The following is a 26,062-nucleotide window of genomic DNA, read 5'->3' as shown; positions in this document are numbered from 1 at the left end:
CTTAGGAAGCATCACTATGAATAAAGCTAGTGCAGGTGATGGTATTCCACTTGAGCTATTTCAAATCCTAAAAGATGATGCTGTGAAAGGGCCGCACTCAATATGCCAGCAAATTTTAAAAACTCAGCAGTGGCCACAGGACTGGAAAAGGTCAGTTTTCATTCCAATCCCAAAGAAAGGCAATGCAAAAGAATGCTCAAACTACTGCACAATTGCACTCATCTCATATGCTAGTAAAGTAATGCTCAGAATTGTCCAAGCCAGGCTTCACCAATACGTGAACCGTGAACTCCCTGATGTTCAAGCTGGTTTTAGAAAAGGCAGAGGAACCAGAGAGCAAATTGCCAACATCCGCTGGATCATGGAAAAAGCAAGAGAGTTCCAGAAAAACATCTATTTCTGCTTTACTGACTATGCCAAAGCCTTTGACTGTGTGGATCACAATCAATTGTGGAAAATTCTGAAAGAGATGGGAATACCAGACCACCTGACCTGCCTCTTGAGAAATCTGTATGCAGGTCAGGAAGCAACAGTTAGAACTGGACATGGAACAACAGACTGGTTCCAAATGGGAAAAGGAGTACGTCAAGGCTGTATATTGTCACCCTGCTTATTTAACTTCTATGCAGAGTACATCATGAGAAACGCTGGGCTGGAAGAAACACAAGCTGTAATCAAGATTGCTGGGAGAAATATCAATAACCTCAGATATGCAGATGACACCACCCTTATGGCAGAAAGTGAAGAGGAGCTAAAAAGCCTCTTGATGAAAGTGAAAGAGGAGAGCGAAAACGTTGGCTTAAAGCTCAACACTCAGGAAACGAAGATCATGGCATCTGGTCCCATCACTTCATGGGAAATAGATGGGGAAACAGTAGAAATAGTGTCAGACTTTATTTTTCTGGGCTCCAAAATCACTGCAGATGGTGATTGGAGCCATGAAATTAAAAGACGCTTACACCTTGGGAGATAAGTTATGACCAACCTAGATAGCATAGTGAAAAGCAGAGACATTACTTTGCCAATTAAGGTCCGTCTAGTCAAGGCTATGGTTTTCCCAGTGGTCATGTATGGATGCGAGAGTTGGACTGTGAAGAAGGCTGAGTGCCAAAGAATTGATGCTTTTGAACTGTGGTGTTGGAGAAGGCTCTTGAGAGTCCCTTGGACTGCAAGGAAATCCAACCAGTCCATTCTGAAGGAGATCAGGCCTGGGATTTCTTTGGAAGGAATGATGCTACAGCTGAAACTCCAGTACTTTGGCCACCTCATGCGAAGAGTTGACTCATTGGAAAAGACTCTGATGCTGGGAGGGACTGGGGGCAGGAGGAGAAGGGGACGACAGAGGATGAGAGGGCTGGATGGCATCACTGACTTGATGGATGTGAGTCTGAGTGAACTCTGGGAGTTGGTGATAGACAGGGAGGCCTGGCGTGCTGCAATTCATGGGGTCGCAAAGAGTCGGACATGACTGAGCAACTGAACTGAACTGAACTGAACTGATGTATGGATGCGAGAGTTGGACTATAAAGCTGAGCACCAAAGAATTGATGCTTTTGAACTATAGTGTTGAAGAAGACTCTTGAGAGTCCCTTGGGCTGCAAAGACCTATCCAGTCCATCCTAAAGGAAATCAGTCCTGAATATACATTGGAAGGACTGATGCTGAAGCTGAAACTCCAATACTTTGGCCACCTGATGCAAAGAACTGACTCATTGGAAAAGACCCTGATGCTGGGAAAGATTGAAGGCTAGAAGAAAAGGGGACAAAAGAGGATGAGATGGTAGGATGGCATCACCGACTTGAGGACATGAGTTTGAGCAAACTCCAGGAGTTGGTGAAGGACAGAGAAGCCTGGCGTGATGCAGTCCATGGGGTCACAATTGGTCGAACATGACTGAGCGACTGAACTGAACTGAAAGACAAGGGTGGATCAGATGTAGTTTACAATACAGCATTCTGAAGCAAACTTCTGGATTGGTAGACTGTGTATAAATATCCCACCCTCTGTCCACGGAATTCTCCAGGCAAGAATACTGGAGTTGGTTGCCATTCCCTTCTCCAAGGGAATTTCCTGACCCAGGGATCCAACCCTGGTCTCTCACTTTGCAGGCAGATTCTTTACCATCTGAGCCACCAGGGAAGCCCAAATATCACGCACTTTCTTCCAAAACTTTACTCTACATTGGAAATACAGTCCTGAACACTTACTACAAGAATTTTTCTGACACTTACGGTTCTACATCAAGGAGTGACTCTGGAATATCTTTGGGTTCTAATTTACTGATGGAAAATCAGTAAAAATTTGGAAATGAAAAACAACATTCAGGAGGTCATTTGGTGACAGGAGAACAGAGAAGAAGGACTGAGGCCTGAGACTGGCTCTTGCCTGAATTTTGTCTAAATCACTTAGTTTCTTTAGTGAAGTCGCTCAGTCATGTTGGACTGTTTGTGACCCCATGAACTGTGGCCTTCCAGGATCCTCCATCCATGGGATTTTCCAGGCAAGAATACTGGAGAAGGTTGCTGTTTCCTTCTCCAGGAGATCTTCCCAACCCAGGGTTAGCCCTGGATAAAATAAGGATGATGATCATGCTTGTCACCAGTAAATGTGAGTGTTGCTTTTTGAAGCTCTCAGTGAAGCCTGTACTATGCAACTGCAACATCCTAAAACTGAGATGATCTTGAGTGAGTGTGTTAGTCACTCAATCATGTTCAACTCTTTCAATCGCATGGACTGTAGGCCACCAGGCTCCTCGGTCCATGGGATTCTTCAGGCAAGAATATTGGAATGGGTTGTCATTTCCTTCTCCAGGGCATCTTCCTGACCCAGGAATCAAACCAGGGTCTCCCGCACTGCAGACAGATTCTTTACCATTTAAGCCACTGGAGAACTCAGAGTCAATTGGGGGTGGCTGGGAGGGATGGAGGCTCAGGGAGGAGGTGATATTCTTTTCAAGTCCATGGACTGTAGCTTGCCAGGCTCCTCTATGCATGAAATTCTCCAGCTAAGACTACTGGAGTGGGTTACCATGCCCTTCTCCAGAGGATCTTTTTGAACCAAGAATTGAACCCAGGTCTCTGGCATTGCAGGTGGATTCTTCACCATCTGAGCCACCAGGGAAGCCCTTGAGATGCTGTTAGGACAACCTTTTGCATCCCAATTTGTGCAGCTGCAAAACTGGGGTGAAGATGCAAAATGGATTTCTTCTCTCCAAAAATGAAACATTTGCTAACTCAGAACTTAGGCACAACCTTAATCAGATGTGAATAATAAACAGAAACCTTTTTCCTTATAAGAGCTTACTCGTTTTTCTTAGAGTTATAGAAGCTGCATCTAACACACAGATCTGTAGTCTCATTCAAGTTCCATTGTGTGAGCAAGGCAATTTTTTAAAATTAGTAAAATGAGCATACTTTTTTTTTATATTCAATTTACAAGACCATTGTGAGATTTCAGTGAGGTAATGTACATGACTTGTCATACATTCAAATGTTCTGGAACACTGAGTTTCACCTGATGGTACCGATCAGGAGACCAAGTCTGGTCCTTGGTCCAGGAGACCAAGTCTTCTCCAAGTCACTTTTCCAGAACCTAGGTTGAGTCCAGGGTTTGTTTCTCTCCATGCATCCTTCCCTCTATGTGTGCTATGAAACAGGCCATCTAACATTTCTTACTCCATCACTTTGCTCTCTACACCCACACCTCCCCTCCTAATCAACCTTCTTCCCAGGCCAGATTTAAGCCTCCTTTAATAATATGTGTAGAAAAGGCAGAGGAACCAGAGATCAAATTGCCAACATCTGCTGGATCATCGAAAAAGCAAGAGAATTCCAGAAAAACATCTATTTCTGCTTTATTGACTATGCCAAAGCCTTTGACTGCGTGGATCACAATCAATTGTGGAAAATTCTGAAAGAGATGGGAATACCAGACCACCTGACCTGCCTCTTGAGAAACCTATATGCAGGTCAGGAAGCAATAGTTAGAACTGGACATGGAATAACAGACTGGTTCCAAATGGGAAAAGGAGTACGTCAAGGCTGTCTATTGTCACCCTGCTTATTTAACTTCTATGCAGAGTACATCATGAGAAACGCTGGACTGGAAGAAGCACAAGCTGGAATCAAGATTGCCGGGAGAAATATCAATCACCTTAGATATGCAGATGACACCACCCTTATGGCAGAAAGTGAAGAGGAGCTGAAAAGCCTCTTCATGAAAGTAAAACAGGAGAGCGAAAAAGTTGGCTTAAAGCTCAGCATTCAGAAAACGAAGATCATGGCATCTGGTCCCATCACTTCATGGGAAATAGATGGGGAAACAGTAGAAACAGTGTCAGACTTTATTTTTCTGGGCTCCAAAATCACTGCAGATGGTGATTGGAGCCATGAAATTAAAAGACGCTTACTCCTTGGAAGAAAAGTTATGACCAACCTAGATAGCATATTCAAAAGCAGAGACATTACTTTGCCGACTAAGGTCCGTCTAGTCAAGGCTATGGTTTTTCCATTGGTCATATATGGATGTGAGAGTTGGTCTGTGATATGTGTAAGGAATACAGCATGTGTGTTGTGTATGTAGTGTGATTTATATATTTTTCTTAAGTAATGCATAATAATTACAGAAAATTTGGAATAATCATATAAAGCTTCAGTGGGAGTTGGGCTTGGAGCTGAACTTGGACTTGGGAGTCAGACTTGGACTTGGATGTCCTGAGTTCAACACCAGGCTTGGTGCTTCCCACTTCAAAGGTCTATTCCAAACTCCTAATTGCTGGTCTAATAATCTGAAGTGAAGTCAAGTCACTCAGTCATGTCGGACTCTTTGCGACCCCATGGACTGTAGCCTACCGGGCTTCTCAGTCCATGGGGTTTTTCAGGCAAGAGTACTAGAGTGGATTGCCATTTCCTTCTCCAGGGGATCTCCAACCCAGGGATGGAACCCGGGTCTCCCACATTGTAGGCAGACGCTTTACCCTCAATCGGACTCATCACAGTGCTCCTTAGGAATGAAATTCCAGGGTCCCACCTTTGCCCAGGGCTGAGCCATAACCACTAAGATAAGGCCTGGAGATATTTTCAGATAGCCACAAAAGTGATTCTCATGCAGAAGGAAAACTCTGCTCTAGATTCTAGACCACACTTGAGTAGTAAAGATGGGGTGGTCCAGACCTGCAGCAGTGATATCAATAGTGCTTGTTAGAAATGTAGAACCTTCCCACAGTGCCCTAACTCACTGAATACAAACCTGCATTTTAAGAAAATCTCCAGAAGATTCTATCACACATTAAAGGTTTAAGAAGCTCTACTGTACCTCGATCTCAACTGGGAAGCTTTACAGCCTAATAATAGCTGGGCCCCAACCAGAGATTCTCACGTACGTTCTATTCTGGATTCTGGGGTGCGGCCGGGGCAAAAGGGCTCCTATTAGCTCAGTAAGTTATTTTAATGTACAGCCAAGGTACATTGTCCCCTAAATCCCAGCTCCTTAAGGTTAAACCATAACATGAGTTAAACTGACTTTTGTAGGTTTGCCCAGAGCCCTAGAGGATCACTTAGAGTAAACATTAGTTTTTAAGGGACAATGGACTCTGGAGCAAACAAGTTCAACCACAACAGCTTTAGGTTCGCAGAACCCCAGGCGGCAGACTTCCTGTACCTTCCCGCGGGGTAGCTGGGCGTCTCTCTCCCACCCGGCCCCGCCCGGCTCACCCCCTCCCCGCCCCTTCTCGTCCCTCCCACCCCTCCTCGTCCCGCCCCCCCGTGACGTGCCGCAGCCAGCCGGGCTCATGCGCAGTGGCACCCCGCGCCCCGCACGGCTGCACCGCCTCTGAGCTTGTCATTCTCCGTGGCGCGGCTGCGAGTGCGAACTGCGGTGCATGCTCGCCGGCTCGCTTCCCGCCGCGCCCGCGATGTGACCGACCGCTTGGGAGCGGGCTGGCGGCTCTCCGGGCAGCAACGCCTCGGCTTTTCCCCGGCCGCCTTTCTTGTAGAGCCGCGATTCCCTCGGAGCCGGAGACACGCACCAGGGGCTCGGAGCGCTGCACTCCGGGGCGGGCGGCTGCGGCAGCGCTCGGGACCACGCGGACCCGTGTAGTTTTCGTTGTCGCCGCTGCCGCCAGGCGGTGCGTCCCAGCGAGTGCCGGGCTCCGGGCACCGCGGAGCTGAGGCGGCTGGTGCAGAACGGCAGCGCCTCGCCCCGCACCCGCCGCAGCCGCCGGGCAGTGCGGGGCCAGCGGGGCTCTGCGCAGCCGGAGCGCGGTCCCCCTTGAAGGCTCCCTGTCGCCTGCATCCCAGTAAGTTGACTGTAGTTTCTAAAGTTGGAGGGTTGCGCCGCGGGAAGGGGAGGTTTGTTTTTATTATCTTCACGTCGTGGGAAGCACCTTTTGTTAGCGGGGCTCCAGCTTGGGGAGTTGAGAAAGCGAAGCCGCGGACAGGGTACGCGGGGAGAGGCAGCCGTCCCTGGCGGGCTGGCTCCAGTCTCTGCTGAACGTGCCAGTTGGAAATGTGCTGTGAGAGGACAGGTGCTCCGAGGGCATTTCGCCTGCTGCTGATTGCTCATTCCGAGCTCCTTGACTCTGTGTGTGTGTGTGTGTGTGTGTGCGCGCGCGCGCGCGCACAGGAGGTAGGGGGTTCTTGTCACCTCCGTCCCAGGTCCTCAGGGGAGTGACTCCAGTAATATTCCTGAATGCGCTAGGTCTTCAGGGATGGAGGCTAAATCATTCTTTCTCCGGCCTCCAGGCTTCCCGCGCATCCCACTTACCCTCTAGGCAGAAGTTCCCAACGTTTCCCTAATTAGAGCCCAATCCTTTAGGGGAAAACAACTTAATATGTCAACCTACAGTTTTGTGCTATAAGGCAAATAAAATGAGAAATCCGCTCAGTGTTATGTGATTCCATTTATGTGAAGAATGTGAGCAAATCTCAAAGCAGTCGTGTTCAGATGATGACACTTCGGTTTCACCCTGACTGTCCTGCACCTCTTATGTAAGCCTCCTGGCCAGATAAGTGTGTCTCTCTGCAGTGACTGCAGCTGTGATTCTCCCTTCCATTTGTTTAAGGTCCAGCTTGAACGTATTTAATGAAAATGCTGACATGATATAGCGCCCTGCAGTCTGAAACAGAGTGCGCTCTTCAGATTGGAGTGTCTTCTCCTAATAAGGTGCATGCAAGGAAAAACCCAGTATATTTTTCAAGGCAGCTCCAGGAATTAGACACATAAATCATGTTTTAAAATAGCATGCATTGTACAGGGAGCTTGCAGAGGACCCCTTTGAACACATCCCCTTTGTTTTAGAAAAAGTGGAAATTGTTCATGCCAGACAATTGTTGAGTCTGTAAGTTAAGTGTAGTGTTAGGCTTAATTATCTTAATAAACAAAGAGCATGATTTATAGGTAGGTGCCCTGTCCTACTTTGAAGGATAGAATTCTAGAATTCTTTAACCTTTCTCTCTCATCTGTTCCCCCAGAGATTCCTCCTAAGCAGAGAAATAGATTATCATCATTGATGTTTAATATTTGAGTTGATTAAATTTGTAAAAGGATAGTTTGAAATACCATACAGTACTGCTGTGACTGTGAAGACATGAATATTAGCGATAAGGAGAATATTCAGATTTTTTTGGTATGGAAGTCATTAGTTTAATAAAACAGATAACATTCAGACTGCCCTAATGTATCTTCTTTTGATTTAGACTTGTATTGCAAAACTCAGGATTGTAGTTTAATGTGAGATTTATTTAGGTGCTCCTTAGAAAAAGAAGCACATTTATTTATAGTATTCTGGCACATGGAACAAGATGAACTAGTTATAGGCATCTCATTTAAAAGACATCTCATTTAAAATCATAGTATTTTAAGGAATTCTAAGAAAATACACAAAATGTTATTTCAGAAGTTGATAAGTTATTCAACACATTGTAGTTGGTGGCGACAGCATCCATTGCTTATCTCAAGATATATATCCAAGTAAAGCAGCTCAAACAGGTTGACCCCCATATACTCTGTCACATCAAGGTTAGGAGGACAGGCTAGGGAGACTTGCTGCTAACTCAGGTACCATCTCCTTGAGCCTGGGCATGTTACCTGAACTCTGTGCCTGAGTGTGTTTGTCTGTAAGATGGGGATTACAGTACCTGCCTCCCTGGATTGTGATGATGATTAAATGAGTTCATAGATGTAAAGCTGACTTAATTAAACTGGGTAAAATTATCACTGTTACTAAAGGAAGTGCTTCTGTGGATACTCTTGACATTGAATGATTGAATGACTGCAGACAGAGGTTAACAGAAGCTATTCGCATGTATCATAGGATACAGGGTATAAGCATTTATTGAACACCTCCTGGTAATGTAGACACCAGCTGGTACTTGACCAATCGTCTCTTTCGATTCCTTTTCAAGGTGGTGGCTTCATCTCCACTTTGGAGAAGAGGAAACTGGAACTCAGCAAGATTAAATCATAGAAATCACATTGGGCTTTTAACCCATGTCTGTCTGTCTCAAACCCTATCCTTTTTGGCCCTGCTGTCTCAACTTCGAGTGCTTGTTTCTTCTCTTCTCCTGGAATCCTCATAATAACATAATAAAATAGGTTTGTTCTTATCTTTCACTTACAGATGAGGACATTTACATTAAGCTGTAAAGTATGCAGAGTGCTTAACTCACAGCATAGTTCTCCATGACTGGGAGCTGTTATTATCCTCATAATTATCGTTAAAAGGTTTGTCTGTCTTAGCACACGATAGAGATACCAGCAGGTGAAATGGGTTTTATGCTTTGGTTTGAAGTGGATTCCATTGCTTTTTCCTTTCACGCTCATATATTCAGAGAATTGAGAAAAAGAGTGGTGTGTTGCGGTTCCTGGGTTCCTGCTGGAGGCCGCCCCTCCCGGGTTTGTTTGCTGCCTGCTGATGAAGCTGTGGAATCCACACAGCCTAGTGAACCACCACAAGCAGGTCATTCATCTGCAATTGGTGTCATCTGTGAGCATGAGTTCAGTCCTAGCTGGAGAGTACCCCTGGGGCAGAGAGAGAGAGAGCACACACTTTGTTGCATATTGTACTGTTTGTTCAGAAATGGCAATAATTTATATTTCATGTTAAATAAGCATGCTTCCTCTGGGCCTTAGTACAGTGTGGTCGGAAGCAGTTTCAGGGGTCATGTGTGAGCTGTCCAGTCGGCCTTCCGTATCCAAACTGACCATGGGTTGAAAATATATTTTTTAAAATTCCAGAAAGTTCCAAGAACTTACTTTGAACTTACTTTGCTCCAGCAGCTATTTATATAGCATTTACATATTTATGTTAACGTGGCATTTAGATTGTATTAGGTGTTATAAGAGATCTAGCGATGAAGTATGTGAGGGAATGTACTTTAAGGTTATATGCAGATATAATGCTATTTTATATAAAGAACTTGAGCATCCACTGATTTTGTATCCTCGGGGGTCCTAGAACCTATTGCCCATGGACTGGTGGACTGCGCTTTGTTAAAACTCTGGTCCACAGCCTGTTGAGCATCTTATTTGACTTCTAAAAGTTGAGAATGATTGAAAAGTTACTTTTTTTCCTGTGGCTTCCTTAGAATATCATCCAGATCTACATAGTATTCTGGCCCTTGGTAAATATTAACTCATTTTCTAGATATTAAAATGTAATTGCTATCACGGGCACATAGGCCACAGGCAGCTTACAGACTGATTTAATATTTAATTAAACCTGGTATCCTGCTACTGAAACGTGCTTCAAGACAGATATTCTGCCTTGGCTTTTTTGAATAAAAAATTCTCTGTACAGCATAGTGATTAAGGTTAATAATACTGTATTGCCTATTTGAAAGTTGCTAAGAGAGTAGATTTTAAAAGTTCTCATATGAGATTATTTTTAACTGTGTTTGGTGATGGATGTTAACTAGACTCATCTCGACCATTTTGTAATATATACAAATGTTGATTCATTATGTCGTACCCCTGAAATTAATATGATTTTGCATGTTAATTATATCTCAATTAAAAAATTTAAAAGTCCATGGGTGCAAGGTTCCAGGAGGGTGTCAGAAAGGGTCCTTGCCATCAGCTGAGTCTTTCCACCTCTCTCTGAAATATCTTCTGCTTCAGTTTTAGCCCTCCTGCCAGAGCACAGATATTCCCTTTACTCTTTCAAGTGCTTTTACATTTCAGATGTTCCTCTGCTCTGGGTGATTTGATAATACAGGTCTTCCTCAGTCACTTCTGTGACTCACGTTGGGGCCAGAAGTTACTTTCAACTAATTCTTTAGAATTTGCATAGTGTTATTTCTTGTCCCTGTTAACCGTTTGTTGGCTTCTCTGTGACCACCTCTGTTTCCAGACAACTTTCTTCCAACATCCAGCTGTCAGAAGATATAAGTACCAGAAATGCAGGCTAATTATGGTATGAATAAAATGAATGAAGACCATTTACTCTTTCCAATCAACTCTCCTGTTTTGAATTATCTTCCCTGTAGGCTTGGAGAGTTGGGGGCTGATTGTATTTCTAAAGCTCTGGCCTCAGACATCTGGGAGAAACACGTGGAAGGTGATACCAGTTCTCCAAATAAACAATGCATGTGCAACATGGTAGAGACAGCCCCTCAAGGCTGGGATGCTGCTGAATTTGAGGGTGGGGGTGATTGTGGGGACAGACAGCTCCACGATTTGTCTGCCACATCCTTACTGGATGGAATGAATAGCTAACACAGAACCTTTATGTGTGCTGGCTGCTGTGCTAGGAACTACATACATGATTTACTTGAATCCCCACAATGACCTTATGCGGTTACTTTGTTATCATTTTTTGCACAAGCAGAAAGATCAGAGCACTTGTCCAAGAGCACATTAGTGAGTTTCAGACCCAGGAGTGGATCCCAGGAGTCTATGAGGCCTAGTGTTCTACTGCGTAATTTGGGAGCCTTCATATCGTCCAGCTTTGTTGCATAGATGTCTTGTATTGTGCTTCTTGAAATAATCCTATTCAGTCTCACTCCATCCCCACAGTGACCCTGGGAGAGAACTGAAGGGATGGTTGAAGATTTGTGCGCACGGTCTTCTAGATCTTTGTGGAGGAAGAGTTTAAAGCTTAGTTTCATTCAATGATCTCAGAAAAGAAACCCACATGTTAGCACTGTGAAACAGGAAGCATACAGCCATCCACTGATAACGGGACGCAGTGAAGAAGCTTGCAAACTTTATCTGTGTTTGATGTCACATAGTTACGTCATTCGGAGAAGGCAATGGCACCCACTCCAGTCCTCTTGCCTGGAAAATCCCATGGACAGAGGAGCCTGGTAGGCTGCAGTCCGTGGGGTCGCTAAGAGTCGGACGCAACTGAGGGACTTCACTTTCCCATTTCACTTTCATGCATTGGAGAAGGAAATGGCAACCCACTCCAGTGTTCTTGCCTGGAGAATCCCAGGGACGAGGGAGCCTGGTGGGCGGCCGTCTATGGGGTCGCACAGAGTCGGACACGACTGAAGCGACTTAGCAGTAGCAGCTGCGTCATTCTCATCCAAGAAAGAGCAACCTGAGATTTTCTCAGGTGATTTCTAAAAAGTAAATCAAAAATTTATTTAATCAGCCGTGAACATTACTGTAGGGTTGTCATGTGTCACAGCGAGACTGTGGTTTTTAAGTAAATGAACATGTGTGTCTCAAAAGTAAGGTGCAAGCAAGTTGTCTCAGAAAATGACCATTGTGTCATATCTTCTGTGTCTGCATCCTAGTCTTTCTAACTGCACTCGAAGTGCAGCGGGAAAGGGCAGAATTTAAAACCAATGTCCAGTATTTTCAAAACCCTTTACCATGAACGGCACCTCCTCTATTTTCTCACGATTTCACACTGGAGCCAATATTTGTTGCAGAGTCTCTGTAATTTGCAGCGATACTTTTGTAAGAAGCATTTTTTCCCCCAAATAAAACAATTTTTTAAATCCATTAAAAAAATTAAAAATCCATTAAAAAGTTCTTCATATCCCTTGGGTTTTGAGTTACTATATTTGTTGTTGTCATTGTTATAATATTTAGTATGTTAATGTCTAACCTACTCCCCCTTCTTGGTTTTATAGGACTGTATAATTTTCAAGTCTGTGAGTGATTAAAAACTTAAGAAAAATTAACTTTTCTACGTGTGGGTTTTATGGTAGAGGACAGGGAAGCTTGGCCTGATTGAGGTGCGTGCCTACTAAACTACAGAGCACTTGAAACCCTGTGAACCTCATGGAGTAGGCAAGTATTTTTTTTCAAGTGTCTTATTTTAACAACAGTAGCTTTGTACTTTGGTTTAATTTCATAGGACCCAGTCCCTGCATCTTTTGTTCTAGTGTTCATTTGTAAGTGATCAACTTCAGTTGATTTTCTAAAAGGACCAAAAGCTGGGACTAGTCAGCATTGCTACATCTGTTATTTCAGTCTTCAGGGAGCTCCAGGGTTGCATATGGAAGCTCTCCTGTGAGTTTGTTCCCTAAGGAATAAAGGGCATTCAGATGGGTCGTTGAGGTTCAGGTCTTGAGGTATTTGTGACTCAGTCATTGCTGTTAATGTTGCTTCCACTCACTCTGGCCTTTCACCCTGACCCATACTCACTTTTCCATCACCCCTGTGTGGATGAACTTGCTGAAGCTTTTGGGAGACTTTAATGTTGAAGTAGTGCATGTTATAGATCACAGGCAATAAAACCACACAAGACAATTTAAAAAAAAAACAAAACTGTAAAAGAGCCAGTCTGTAACATGGCCACACAGGGGAACACCACGACTTCTGTATTCAATACTTGGGAATTGCAGCCAGAGTGGCCTTATGATATTTTCCATGACCTCTTTTGAAAAGAGCTGTGAGCCTCTCATTCACACATAATCAGCCACTAGCAGCTTGGCAGTGTTTGAGTCAAACTTAATTGGACTGGTTTTTACTCATTTATGCATTCACCAGATATATATTGATATACAAGGCATAGTGTTAGATAATGAACCCTCAGACGTAAGAGGATTCCTTTCACATCTCTCAAAACTCTCAGTCTTGGGAGGGGAAATGATGCTTAACTCCAGTTTTAACCAGTATGTAAAAGATGCTGGGCTCTATTAGGGGTACCTGACTCCAAAGAGATGACTTACCCCTAGGGAATAGGGCAGGGTCTGAGTCTGAAAGAGTGAGTTGGAAGGGACCAGGCAGCTGAGGAGGAGTGGGATGGCAAAAATCTTTCTGAGCAGAGAGACCAGGGAGAATGGTGCAGTGAAGACGCCAAAGAGTGTGGTGTGTCTATGAGACAGCTGGTTTTTCCCTGTGGCAGGTGCACGTGAGGGGCAGTAGGTGGGGCTGGAAACGGAGAGTGGAGGCTGGAGCCACTTTGGAAAAGGTCTTGTAGGCCGTATTTGGTCCAGATGAATTTGAGCATTTCAGGCTGTTCTTTTACAAGGATCAGTCTGGTGTGTTGTAGAGAATGGATGGGATGTGAGGATGGCTGTGTGGAAAAAAGCAGTGTGTGCAAAAGCTGTTGAACCCTAGTATGGATTTAAGATCTGAACTCAGACTGATGGGGAGGTGGGAGGGACAGAGAAGGAGAAGAGAAGCAGGAAGGGGTGGGGACTTTAGGGATGACTCCCAGAGCTCTGGCTTGAGTGATTGAAAGGACAGAGTTGTTCTTGATAGTGAATACAAAAGTCCTGATAGTGAATACAAAGGATGACGTGGTTTGTAGGGGGAGATAATGCATTCAGGTGTGGATTTGTGTAATGATACAGGGGACCAGCGCAACATCGAGGGCTTGGGATTCTGTTGACAGTTGCGCAGGCCTGTGGTTCTAGAATTTAAGACAGAGGCTCAGCTGGAGATACAGGTTTTCAAATCTTCTATGTATTTGGAGTTGTTGTTGAAGTTGTAATCTGACTGAGAAGGTGCGTTGTTGTTATTGTTCAGTTGCTCAGTCGTATCTGACTCTTTGCAACCCCATGGACTGCAGCTTGCCAAGCTTCCCTGTCCTTCAGTATCTCCCAGAGCTTGCTCACACTCATGCGCATTGAGTCAGTGATGCCATCTAACCATCTCATCCTCCATCATTCCCTTCTCTTCCTGCCTTCAATCTTTCCCAGCATCAGGGTCTTTTCTAATGAGTCAGCTCTTCACATCAGGTGGCCAAAGTATTGGAGCTTCAGCTTCAGCATCAGTCCTTCCAATGAATATTTAGGATTGATTTCCTTAAGGATTGACTGGCTTGATCTCCTTGTGGTCCAAGGGACTCTCAAGAGTCTTCTCCAACACCACAGTTCAAAGCATCAATTCTTTGGAGTTCAGCCTTCTTTATGGTCCAGCTCTCACATCCATACATGACTACTTTAAAAACCATAGCTTTGACTAGATGGACCTTTGTTGGCAAAGTAATGTCTCTGCTTTTTAATATGCTGTCTCAGTTTGGCATAGCTTTTCCAAGGAGCCTGAAGGCCAAGGTGGCAGGCAGAGGGAAAGGAGATGGGGGGATAGTAAGATTAAGTGAGAAAAGTTATCTACAAGTGCTTGGACACAACGTGGTAGAAGCCAGAGGCAAAGTGGAATGAGGTGCTTGATGGAATGGGAGCCAAGTGACAAAATGAGTGAAATACAAAGAAAAGGCAGAGAGCAGAGGAACAGCCTGACTGTTAATGCACTTGTAACTACACACAGGACAGTGACTGTGTCTCATATAGCTTTCAAGGCTTGTGAAGAAGTATTAAGAACCTACTGTGTGGAAAAGGGATGGGGAGTGGGGTAAAGGAAAGAAATAAGAAATAAAATCATGAATAAAGCATGATCTTCGATCTTAAGCTGCTTATAGCATAGAATTGTCATTTCTTGTTTTCCCTTTTCATTCATTTTTCTCCTTCGTTAACAGCAGGACATGGGCACTTGGGAAAGTGGGAAGAATGAAAGAATTACTTTCTTGGCACATAAAATTCTTGATTCTCATAATAGGCACGTCTGGTCATGCCTATGGATGAGCACGCTGAAAGGGACAGTGATGATGACCCATCATTTGGTAGTTTACAAAAATAAGTTTTTCTCATGGCTACAGCATCTTTGGAGGGTTGGACCTTTGAACCAATCTCGTTAGAGTTATTAATGAGCCTTTTGGCTCACTGGATTATTTGATATATATTAGGTACTGCTGCTAAGTCGCTTTAGTTGTGTCCGACTCTGTGCGACCCCATAGACAGCAGCCCACCAGGCTCCCCTGTCTCTGGGATTCTCCAGGCAAGAACACTGGAGTGTGTCGCCATTTCCTTCTCCAATGCATGAAAGTGAAAAGTGAAAGTGAAGTCATTCAGTCGTGTCCTACTCCCAGCAACCCCATAGACTGTAGCCCACCAGGCTCCTCTGTCCATGGGATTTTCCAGGCAAGAGTACTGGAGTGGGTGCCATTGCCTTCTCCTATAGTAGGTACAGTTTCCTGTAATTTTCACTTGCCTTATAAGAAACAGGCAACATTAAGTCATAGACAAGCTGGAGTATTGAGGGGATGATGAAAATAATTACCATGTGTTTTAGTTAATATCATGCATATCAGTCCTTGCTCCTTTCATTTTGACCTAAAGGTGGAATTATTCCCATTGCAGAGATGAGGGAACTGAGGTGACTGTGGGGAGATAACAGGTAATAAATGGTAGAGTTCCTAGGACCCCAAATAAGACATTCTGACTTCAAATTTTGGCTTCTTGCCACTCCATTATGTTGCTTGTGTCTTCATGACTAGCTACTAAAGAAAAATTAGGGGGTAGCTACTTAAAAAAAAATTTAAGAGTTTTTTTTTCATTAGTCTGCCCAAAGCACCAATAGTGGAAGCTATATTGACTGCAGTCTTTATATTTGATGGACCACAGATTCTTTATGCAAATGTATGCAATCAAGTCCAACTGGGCGAAAGCTTTTTTTAGAGACAAACATCTTTTTCTTTCATTATCTTAAAAAGCTCTTAAAAAGCAACCAAGTTTAAAAAGAAAAGCATTCAACATTTTAAACTGTAAAACTGTTGTAGTTAAACTTGCTGTTTGGTATCATGGAAATGTGTTTTTCAATTGTTATAATGGCCTTTGTAGGTGAAAAGTATGTGTGTGTGTGATATAATTCAGTCAAATTAAGTTTAAACTATTGGTTTTCCTTTTATAATATCATTCCTGAATTCTCCAAATACATTAAGTGATGTAGCTTGCTTTATCTTGCCAAAGCAGCTATCATGTTCCCCTTTTAATGCCAAAGCATTAAAGCATTTGTCATTTTCTTAAGCAGTGTAAAATTATGCAGGATAAATCGAAAGGGCCTATTTTAGTTTTACAACTTGTATTTTAGCTTCAGATATTCAGAAGTTTACCTAATTTTGCTACTGTTAAGGCAGATATTAACTATTAGTATATAGAAATGTTTAGAATCATGAAATGTTCATGGAATCTTACAGCTGTTTGAAAAGTTTATGATGCTACATTTATTTCATAAAAAATATCTGTGGGCCTTGCTAAATAGCAATTTTCAGATAAAAGCAATTTCTAGCAAGTAGCAAATGCTGGTACCAGTGCTTATCTTTAAATCTCAATTTCAAGCTTCATGGTGCCAATTTTACGTTTTAGCTTTAGTGGAAAAAAATTGAATCCGAAAGGGCTTATACATTTGTGGCATTTGGTGGGTTGATTCTTTATTATTACTGCTGATTTTTTAAAATCACCATACACTTATAAATTTTTTTAAGTTTTATAAAAATGTTAGGCAACTATATTAGTTCTAGTAATTATCATTACATGTGGTGTATTATAGTAGCCTTAGTCCATTGCAGTTGAGAAATTACAATATAGGCATATGAGAATTTAAATAATAATATCAAATAGTATTGTATTTTGTGTGTGATTTTCGTGCATTTTATAATAATATGTGAGGAAATTCAAACGAGGTAAAATGAAACTTAGTTTAGCCATTTCATGCCTCATGTGTCCTAGTTTCATCCAAATGCAAATATGATAATCCAGGGCACAGAGGTAGTATCCTGTAGAGGTGATTTGACAATACTGTGTTTATTACTCACCACCAAGATGAGTAAGCTGCAATCCTACTGATCTTTCCATAAGTATGTATTTTAATATTATGTACTAGGAGTTTTCATTTTCTAAAGAGACTAATTAAGTTTGCCTTACCTCATTTTTCTTCCTGTTGAATTTTTTTTATGTTAGTGTCTACTTGACATGATAGAACATGTCTGAATTAGTAATCTAATTTGAATAGCATAGTTATGTATACAGTCACAGCTTGTTTGAATAGAGGGCTTTTTGCATATTGTGAATGCTCTTTCTCTTAGCAGATTGAGGAATTATATGCTTAATGTTTCAGAATCCTAAACCTACTCATGTTTGCCAATAGACATGCAGAGATATAAATATTTTTACAAACATAATCTTAAAAGATATGCTTCCTTTTCAGATATTAGGAATTGACAGTTAAACTGTCTGCTATAGCCGTTTCTCATATGTGATAGACTGATAAATCCAGAAGTGGCTGAAACCAACGATGTCATTAGTAGGGCCTAAATTGTTAGTGTTGAGGTTAGGAGTGTATTTCTCTGTTTTCCTAAATAAAAAATAATGATGCTTTGCAGTAAAGTATTATGAATCTTGATAACGAAACACAGTCAAGTAATATAATTTTTTCTTTGCTGTACTTTATTATAGTCATTTTGCCCAAAATACACATCTTAAGTGTCTAACATCAGCATGAAATTCCCAATATCTCCAAAGTAAGAGTCGAAACTGAAATGTTCAGGGACTCATTTAAAGCATACAATATGGATAACAGCTTTTCAGATTTTATGCCAGGGTGTATGGAAGAGGATTGCTAAGCACTGGTGGTTGAGAAAAAACAAAATGCCAAAGGATCAGACTTGCACTTAATGGTTTTTGCCACCACAGTTCTTAACCTTTCCAACTGGTTGAGTGGTTTACTAATAGCAGCTGGTCAGGACCTGCATTATTGCAGATCTTTTCTTTTAATAAATATTCAATAGCATTTTCAAGATTGTTCCCCTAGCTACAGTTCATAATAAACAGCCCAGTGCTGGCAAAGAGCATGCTGCTTTTATACTGTTTTACAGCCATAGGCCATTTGACATTTGGACCCTTCTCATAGGGATTTTTCCAGCTCCGCGTATCCTGAAAACTGTCAGCCTTGGATCAGAACAAGCCTTTTGCATCTTCACACTTACAAGGAAATTAAAAAGAACTTCTTTTCTTCTCCCCATAAAATGCCAAGGCCCATGGTCAGAGAATTATCATTTGCTAGTCATATGCGTTTTCTTTTTGATGTTCTCACTGGCTTTAGGAAGTAATAACATGAAAAGCACTGCTGAAACGTGAACACAACAGTTTGATTTGATCTTCAATATACTCTTTCTGTTTAAAGCTGTGGTTCTCAAGGAAGGGTGACTTTGCCACCCAGAGGACATTTTGGTTGTCATAGCTGTTGGGCGAGGGTGGGGGTCGGTGGGGCGGGGAGGGGTATGCAAGGGCTACTGCTGTCATCTAATAAACGAGTAGAAGCCAGGGATGCTGTTATACATCCCACAGTGCACCAAACAGCCCTCCTCCACAGGGAAGAATTATCGGGGCCAATATGTCAACAGTGCTGTGCTTGGGAAACCCTGGTCTGCAAAGTAGGGAATGTCTTTCTAATTTGCTTTATATTGTTCAAGCAAATGGAAGTGTGTTCAGTGGTTCTGATGAAGAGATCCTTCCATTCAATAAACTCATATATTGAACACCTGCTAGGTCCTGAAAATGTGGGGAAGACCATGACATCATCCTCAGGAGTTTCCGCCTTCTTTGCAGGATGAATGGTAAACAAAATACTATTGTTTGATGTGATGTATGCTGTAATTAGCGAGGCACACATGGCATGTTAAACTCGAAATAATTTCAATTTCATTTGCTAAATGTGGGGGAATATCTAGAAGAACTCATCTCTGCTGTCTGGATGTTAAGTTAGTCATTTGGGAGCAAAATTTCTCCTTTTCCCTTAATGATCAGGAATGTATCTCATTTACTGCATCCTTCTTCCCCTGTTTGCACTGGTGTTAATTTGAAACATCAGGACAAAAGAAGAGGTGTTGACATAAACAGTATTACTCCCAACATTTAGGATTAGTTTTTCCACATCTTCATTGAGGTATAATTTACATGACATAAAACTCTCCCATGTTAAGTGTACAATTCACAGATTTGTAGAAAACTGATAGAGTTATGGGACTTCCATCACAGTTTAGTTTTAGGGCTTTTCCATCACCCCAGAAAGATCCCTTGTGCCCCTTTGTGTTCATTCTGCATTCTCACTGCCAGTCCCAGGCAAGAGCTAATCTTTATGTCTTTTTTCTCTTCTCTGTCTCACTTTCTGTCTCCATTTGCTAAAAGACACATCTATGGACATTTTATTTGGAATGTTAATTTTTGAAATTTATTTAATTAATGATACTTTTGGTTGCGCCAGGTCTTTGTTATGGCATACAGGCTTCAGTAGTTGTAGCACACAGGCTTAATTGCTCCACGGCTTTTGGGATCTTCCTGGACCAGGGATCAAACCCATGTCCCCTGCATTGGCAGGTGGATTCCTATCCACTGCACCACCAGGGATGCCCCGGAATATTAATTTTTTCATAAAATTTTAAAAGAATTAAACATTTTTACAAAAATTAACACAGTTTGATAGCTTCTTTTTGAAAATCAGCATCATGTTTTTCATACTACCTGCATAGTACACCTGCTATGGCCCAGACTGGGGATGCTCAGTGTCAGAACTCCCAGACTTAGACTGTGAAAAAGGTGACAGAGGAAAAGATGAGCGCATGTGTTTAAGGCAGCATATCTGAAATCATACATGGTATGCCTGTTTCTTAGCTTTGTCCTGTTTAGTTCCCTGTAAATGGGTCTACTAAAATAATATTGTAGAAATCATTGAAAAGCTGAGATCTGGTAAACACCTGCATGATGTGGGAAAATAATACAAGGCTTAAATCTGGAGAACTCACCTGTCTGAGGAGTTGTATGCAGGTCAGCAGTTCTTTAGCCCAACACTCTGGGGCCAAATGTCTTTTAGAATCCATCCAGCTTTCAGAAAGGGAATACAGTTTGCATCCTATAGGTTAGGTAATACTCCCGTGGCATACGGGAGACACAACCATTTCTACAGCAAAGTAGATGAATATTCTCATTTAGTTGGACAGAAAAAGACTTGTCAGCTCAGGTCAGGGTTTGGAACAAATTCATTTAGTAGCAAAATAACAAAGACACTCTGTTTTCACAAAATTTTGCATTTTAAAATTGTGGCTAAAGGTTTGTGAACCTGTCCAGGATATTACATTCAAAAACAATTGTCCCATCCTCCTTCAGCCCCACCCCCAACATCTTCTCTGCCACATACATGCTTCATACAGCTTAGCCATGGGTATACTTGTCTTTCTTTCACATCATTAACTTCCCATCAGACTTGACAAAATGCCAGATTAGCTGTTCAGTTTCAGTGGATGAGGGCCAGGTATGGATGTGTTATGGCCAGCCAGACCCACATTCTCTTATGTCTGTGGTTTCACCTCCCTGCTTTAGGCCTGGATTGTAGCCATGTTCATCTAGCCCAGCCCCTCCTCCACCAGATCCAGGGTCCCAGAGGATGAAGATAGCTTTTAAGGGTCAGAAAAGATGGCCTTGAAGAAAATCCAAATGTAACAATGGTAGACATCACTGCAGCAACCCCAGACTCATGCTTGGTAACCATCACACCTGTCACAAAATCGTGGGCTGTGAGACTGAACACCTAAAGGAGAAGAGAAAAGCCAAGGTAGGGAATCCACTGGAGTCAGTTCTCTTGAAGATATTTAGAAGCTAAGAAAGGAAGACAGGAAGAAAACAACATAAGGGTCTTTACTGGGATCACAACTTAGAAGGAGGATACCCATTAAAGCAAGATATTTCAGACTTGTTCCAGAATGCTTAAAATCCTGCATAATCATCTTTTTTATTTGCCTAATGGCATTTAGCAAACCTTGTTAGTCTTTTAACCATAAATTTCACATCTCTATTAATTTCCAGATTCCAGTGGTGAAATTGTAACCGAGATGGCAGTGGGTTTTAGCTGGCCTTCTCCTTTAGAATGAGCTGTAGAATGAGCATTGAGTATTTTGGTCAACATGTACATTTGCTTTTGTGGCATGTGAGCAAGCATGCCCTTACAGTGGTGTTACATAAACAGAATTGTGCTCTAGACTGTGGGACCCATTTATAAACAAGGGAACTCCATTTCTGCAAATGAGAAAAAAAAGAGGGTATAGAGTTGCATTAGCGAAAAATTGCACGTTTGTAGGGACATCCAAGAATTTTGCTTTTCTAAGGCTCAAAACATCAAGGCAGTACTAAGTTCTTACAGAGCAACGTGAGCCAAAGTTAGTGGGCACATGCTGTAATTTGCTGCCTCTTTCTTTCTTTCTTTCTTTTTTTTTTTTACAGTTCTTAATTGCTTCAAGGGTGACACCAAAATTTCTGTCTAAAGGGGAACCATCCATGTGTACAGGTATTGAGTCATTACCGTTTGGCAGTGGAAGTGCGCACCCCGCCTTTTCTAGCGTAGATTTCTTTCTGGAGCATCTTAGTTGACACCTCCTTCTCCAGCTTCAGCCAACACTTTCCTCACAAGTTTTACAACCTCTTCCCAAGATTCGTTTTCTCTCTTATCTCCCAGCTTTAAATAGCCCCACTCGTTCTGCCTTGGTTAGCCAGGACAAGTTTGTCTTCTCGTGCCAGGCGTCTTCCTTTCTTGAGTTTTCAAACATTGCTTGTTGTTACCACATTTCCTGTTATCAAAGGGCTGACAGCACACAAGGGCCCCACCTTGTTACTGCTACATCTCCTCGTTTAAACATGCCCCCCACCTTCTTTGTGCTGTGAGGATGCTGCCCCCTTCTGTTGGAGTGGACCCTCTGATCCCTCTTATGTGTCTCTCTCCCTCTCTCCAGCGGCTTTTAGAGCAGTGGTTCTCCACGCTGACTGCAAAAAACATCGCCTGCGGAATTCGCCTGCAGTGTGGGAGACCTGGTTTGATCCCTGGGTTGGGAAGATCCCCTGGAGAAGTGCATGGCAACCCACTCCAGTATTCTTGCCTGGAGAATCCCCATGGACAGAGGAGCCTGGCGGGCTACAGTCCATGGGGTCACAAAGAGTCAGACATGACTGAGTGACTAACAACCTGGAGAGATTTAGTCCTTGGTGATGTCCAGGGCTTGCCTCTAGTAATTGTGATTACCGATTACCATACTGTGGTCGGGGGGAGTGCCAGGGGGAGGGTGCAGCTTTGCCAGGCTGGTGCTTGGTTCTCAGTGTAGCCATCACTGAGAACCACCTGTGTAGAGGCGGCAACACCTGTTTATTGTTATTGGTAACAAGCCATCGAATCACTAGAAGGACCAGCAGGGAAGTTTGGTTGCCAAGGGGGGAGAGTTGGGGGGAAATGGAGTGAGAAGTTGGGTGAGCAGTTAAAGGCTTTTATATTTAGAATGTATGAACAACAAGGTCCTACTGTATAGCACAGGGAACAATGTTCAATATCCTGTGATAAATCATAATGGAAAAGTATTTAAAAAGGATGTGTGTGTTTGTGTGTGTGTACATATATGTACATACTGGAGAAGGCAATGGCAACCCACTGCAGTATTCTTGCCTGGAGGATCCTATGGGCAGAGGAGCCTGGTGGGCTATAATCCATGGGATTGCAAAGAGTCGGACACGAATGAAGCAACTTAGCAGCATACATACATATAATATGTGTGTGTGTAACTAAATCACTTTGATGTATAGTAAAAATTAAGAAATTAACACAACATTGTAAATCAACTATAGTTTGAAAAATACTGCTTTTAACAAAAGGACAGGAAGAGACTAAACAATAGCAACATCCCCGGTTTATGGTGGGTTTCAGCTCAGGGTGTGGATGTCTATACGGGGCAGCTGCACACACCCAGCTGATGTGACGACTTCTCCCCCTGAAACCGTGTTCTCATGAGTATATCCTGGTGGCCGCATGGCCTCTGCAGGCCAGAAACCATTTCGGGTGAAGCCTGCGCTTATCTCCTCATGAGGCTGGCACCCAGGGGCCTGATTTCCTTTCAGAACTTTCGCTTCCAGCCTTGCAACCAGCTGTTTTCTTTTTTCCTCTGTGTAACTCTGTAAACCGAAACTAGGCGCCCTCCTGCCTCATCTGCTGCCAGTTCACTTGCAACTCACTCCCCACAATCACACACGCAGGAGAACCTATTAAAGTTCCCAAGTGGAGACTTGCACTTTGCCTTTCCTTTACGAGAAAGATGGGCGGCAGGGTCTTTGCTGGAAAACTATTGTATAGAATGTAATTTCTCTGAATTAGTGGGAGAGGGGAAGCTGGTACTAAAATGGAACTGTCATCTATTCAGAGTTTGCTTTCATTCTTAATGCACCTATGCGTCTCGGAAATCTTTCCTTACGCATTAATGAGTCCCGGAGTTGGACAGAAATGCATTCGAATAGGTTTCTTTATAAAGGTCTCTTTATACAGCCTCTTCTCGAGACATGCTGTGGTCAGAATGCACGTCCATTTTCTGGGAGCAGCACACAGGATCCTTTGGACTGTGCTTCATTGTCCCGCAGTGTCTAAAGGAGCTGAGAACAGTTATAACAGGAGTGGGCCTACCATACTCTCTGGACCCTACTGCTTCCCCTTGTTAAGGGATATTTTGTTCCAAAGACTGTGACAATACTTTTATTTGTGTCGGTAAGTAGAAAATTGTAAGTGAGGTGATTTTGGCATTAATGATGCACAGCTAACTGTTTTAAGGGCGTCTTGTGAAATTTTTGGAAAATTCAGTTGTGCAAAGAAAGAAAAGGAATATTTCACTTTATGGGCTACTGTAAAGATATAGGAATGACTTAAAGGCCAGCTTTCTTTAATGGGATCAGTTTACAGAAATTATATTTCTGTAACACTTTCCCCTGAGCACAGATATCATGTAATTGAAACTTTGTCCCACAGTTGTTGTCTTGCATGGAAAAATGCACTTTTTCTGCCTCCAGCATACAGAGTGAGAGCCTTGCCAAGGCTGGCACTGCAGGCCAATGATTAGTTAATGTGTTCATCCATTCAGTATGCGTTTATTGAGTTCTTTCTGTGTTCCACACACTGACTTTCTCATGGGAGGAGATAGTCACATAAACAAGAGAATATCAGCAGGTATTAGGTTCTAGGAAAGTAAAACATGTTAATGTTACTGAGAGTGGCTAGGTAATTAGGGAGGGCACCCTGGAGGAGGTGACATTTAGGCTGACATGTGACCAAAACAGGCAAAGCTGACCAGAATTCAGAGAGCAGCCTTGTCAGAGCAGACTCTGGCAGTCAGAGGAGGGCAGAGAGCAGCCTGACCAGATTTGTATTTTAGGAAGATCACTTCAGAGCAGGACAAAAGGTGAACTTGAATCAGAACAGGGATTCTAGTGCCTCAGGCTGGAGTCTGGATCTGGAACCAGGGGACCAGCTGAGAGCACAGTGGGCAGCCTGCTGACTTGATGCTAGACTGCTGATCTTGGGCTCTTCTTCTGCCCTCTGTCCTGACTCACAGGGCCTCACAGGGCTGACATCACCAGCCTTCATCCACTTGCTAAAATGCTTGTTCCGAGTACTGACTTCCAGACCCCAACCTGGTCTAGTGACAGAGAGTGGGACCCAAGACTTCAGCAAGACTTCATTAAGCCTCTGGTGTCTGATGCGTGGAGTCCATGGACCTGATTTTTGAGAAATACTATGTCTAGGGGCTCTGCTTACTTGACTATCCCACGTAATTCTTACAACAGCTCTGTAAAAGGAATGTATGCTCCCTGGGTTACAGATTGGGAAACAGACTCAATGTGATTAAGCCTCTGGCCCAAGGTCATACTGCTCACGCATGTTGTGACTGGCAAAGTAGTCTGCCCTTATTTGTAGCCAGTGCTGCCTGCGTGAAGATGGGAAGAACAGCTCTGCAAAATTTCAGAAATCTTTTGCAGGTTAATCATCTCATGAATGAACATGGTCCTTCTTGCAAATCCAGTACATCCCATCTTGGGACAGAACCAGAAATGTCCATTTTTGCTGACTTTTCTGGAGGAAAAGTTTAACATTCTTTCTTAAAGATAGAATTTTAAGTCCTGGAATTGGGAGGGGTGTGTATATTACAAAGGAGAGATTTGATCTTCATTGTTCTTTCTGGGTCTCTTTTTGCCTTTCCCCGCCCCCCCCCCCCCCCATAAAAGAAGCCAAGAGGTTTAAGGAGTAGCATTTTTTTTTTAATCACCGTAAACCTAGAAACCCAACCATCATTCCTCACAGAAAATGATCGTGCTTTCAGTTGCCATGAGTTATTTATTTCTTAAGTGGCTCTTGAACCAAGAGTTGTGCAAATGATGTTGACGAGGTGGAGGAGGGTTGCTGTGTGGAAAGCACACTGATAATTAGAGATCTTGTGTAAAAGCTGGCATGAAAACACATTGACTTCAGTGTGACCCACCTGCCTCCATTTGAGAGTGTGAGGGAGGTTCCCGCTTTATTTTCTTCTGGTGATGGCATATTGGGTGTATTTATCTGGAGATTTAATTTCATAATAAATTTTGGGTGGGCCTGAATTTAGGGACTTAGCATGCATGCCTGTATTGGAAAAGGAAATGGCAACCCACTCCAGTGTTCTTGCCTGGAGAATCACAGGGACAGAGGAGCCTGGTGGGCTGCCATCTGTGGGGTTGCACAGAGTCGGACACAACTGAAGTGACTTAGCAGCAGCAGACTTTGGGGAAGGAAGGCATCCTGTATTATTAGTCTGTTAGGGCTCCCATAACAGAGTACCACAGATTGGATGGCTTGAACAACAGAAATGTATATCCTCACAGCTCTTGAGGCTGGAAGTCCAAGACCAGCGTGCCAGCAGGGCTGGTTTTCTGCGAGGAGTCTTCTTGGCTTGCACATGGCAGTCCTCTCCCTGCCTCTTGATGGCGTTGTCCCTCTGGCACA

General features: G+C 43.0%; 1 long non-coding RNA gene across 1 annotated transcript in view; it reads left to right on the top strand.

Moving 5' to 3' along the window:
• Window positions 1-6,238: 6,238 nt before the first annotated feature.
• Window positions 6,239-26,062, top strand: part of LOC128059097 (uncharacterized) — a 57,301-nt gene continuing 37,477 nt past the window's right edge. The window contains exon 1 of the long non-coding RNA XR_008200582.1: window positions 6,239-6,296. This is a non-coding gene — a long non-coding RNA (uncharacterized LOC128059097). The remainder of the gene's footprint in view (window positions 6,297-26,062) is intronic.

Source organism: Budorcas taxicolor, chromosome 14 (genome assembly GCF_023091745.1).
Source record: "Budorcas taxicolor isolate Tak-1 chromosome 14, Takin1.1, whole genome shotgun sequence".
Classification (NCBI taxonomy): Eukaryota; Metazoa; Chordata; class Mammalia; order Artiodactyla; family Bovidae; genus Budorcas; species Budorcas taxicolor.
Note: the sequence above shows the minus strand (reverse complement) of the source record. Positions and strands in the feature narration are given on the sequence as shown.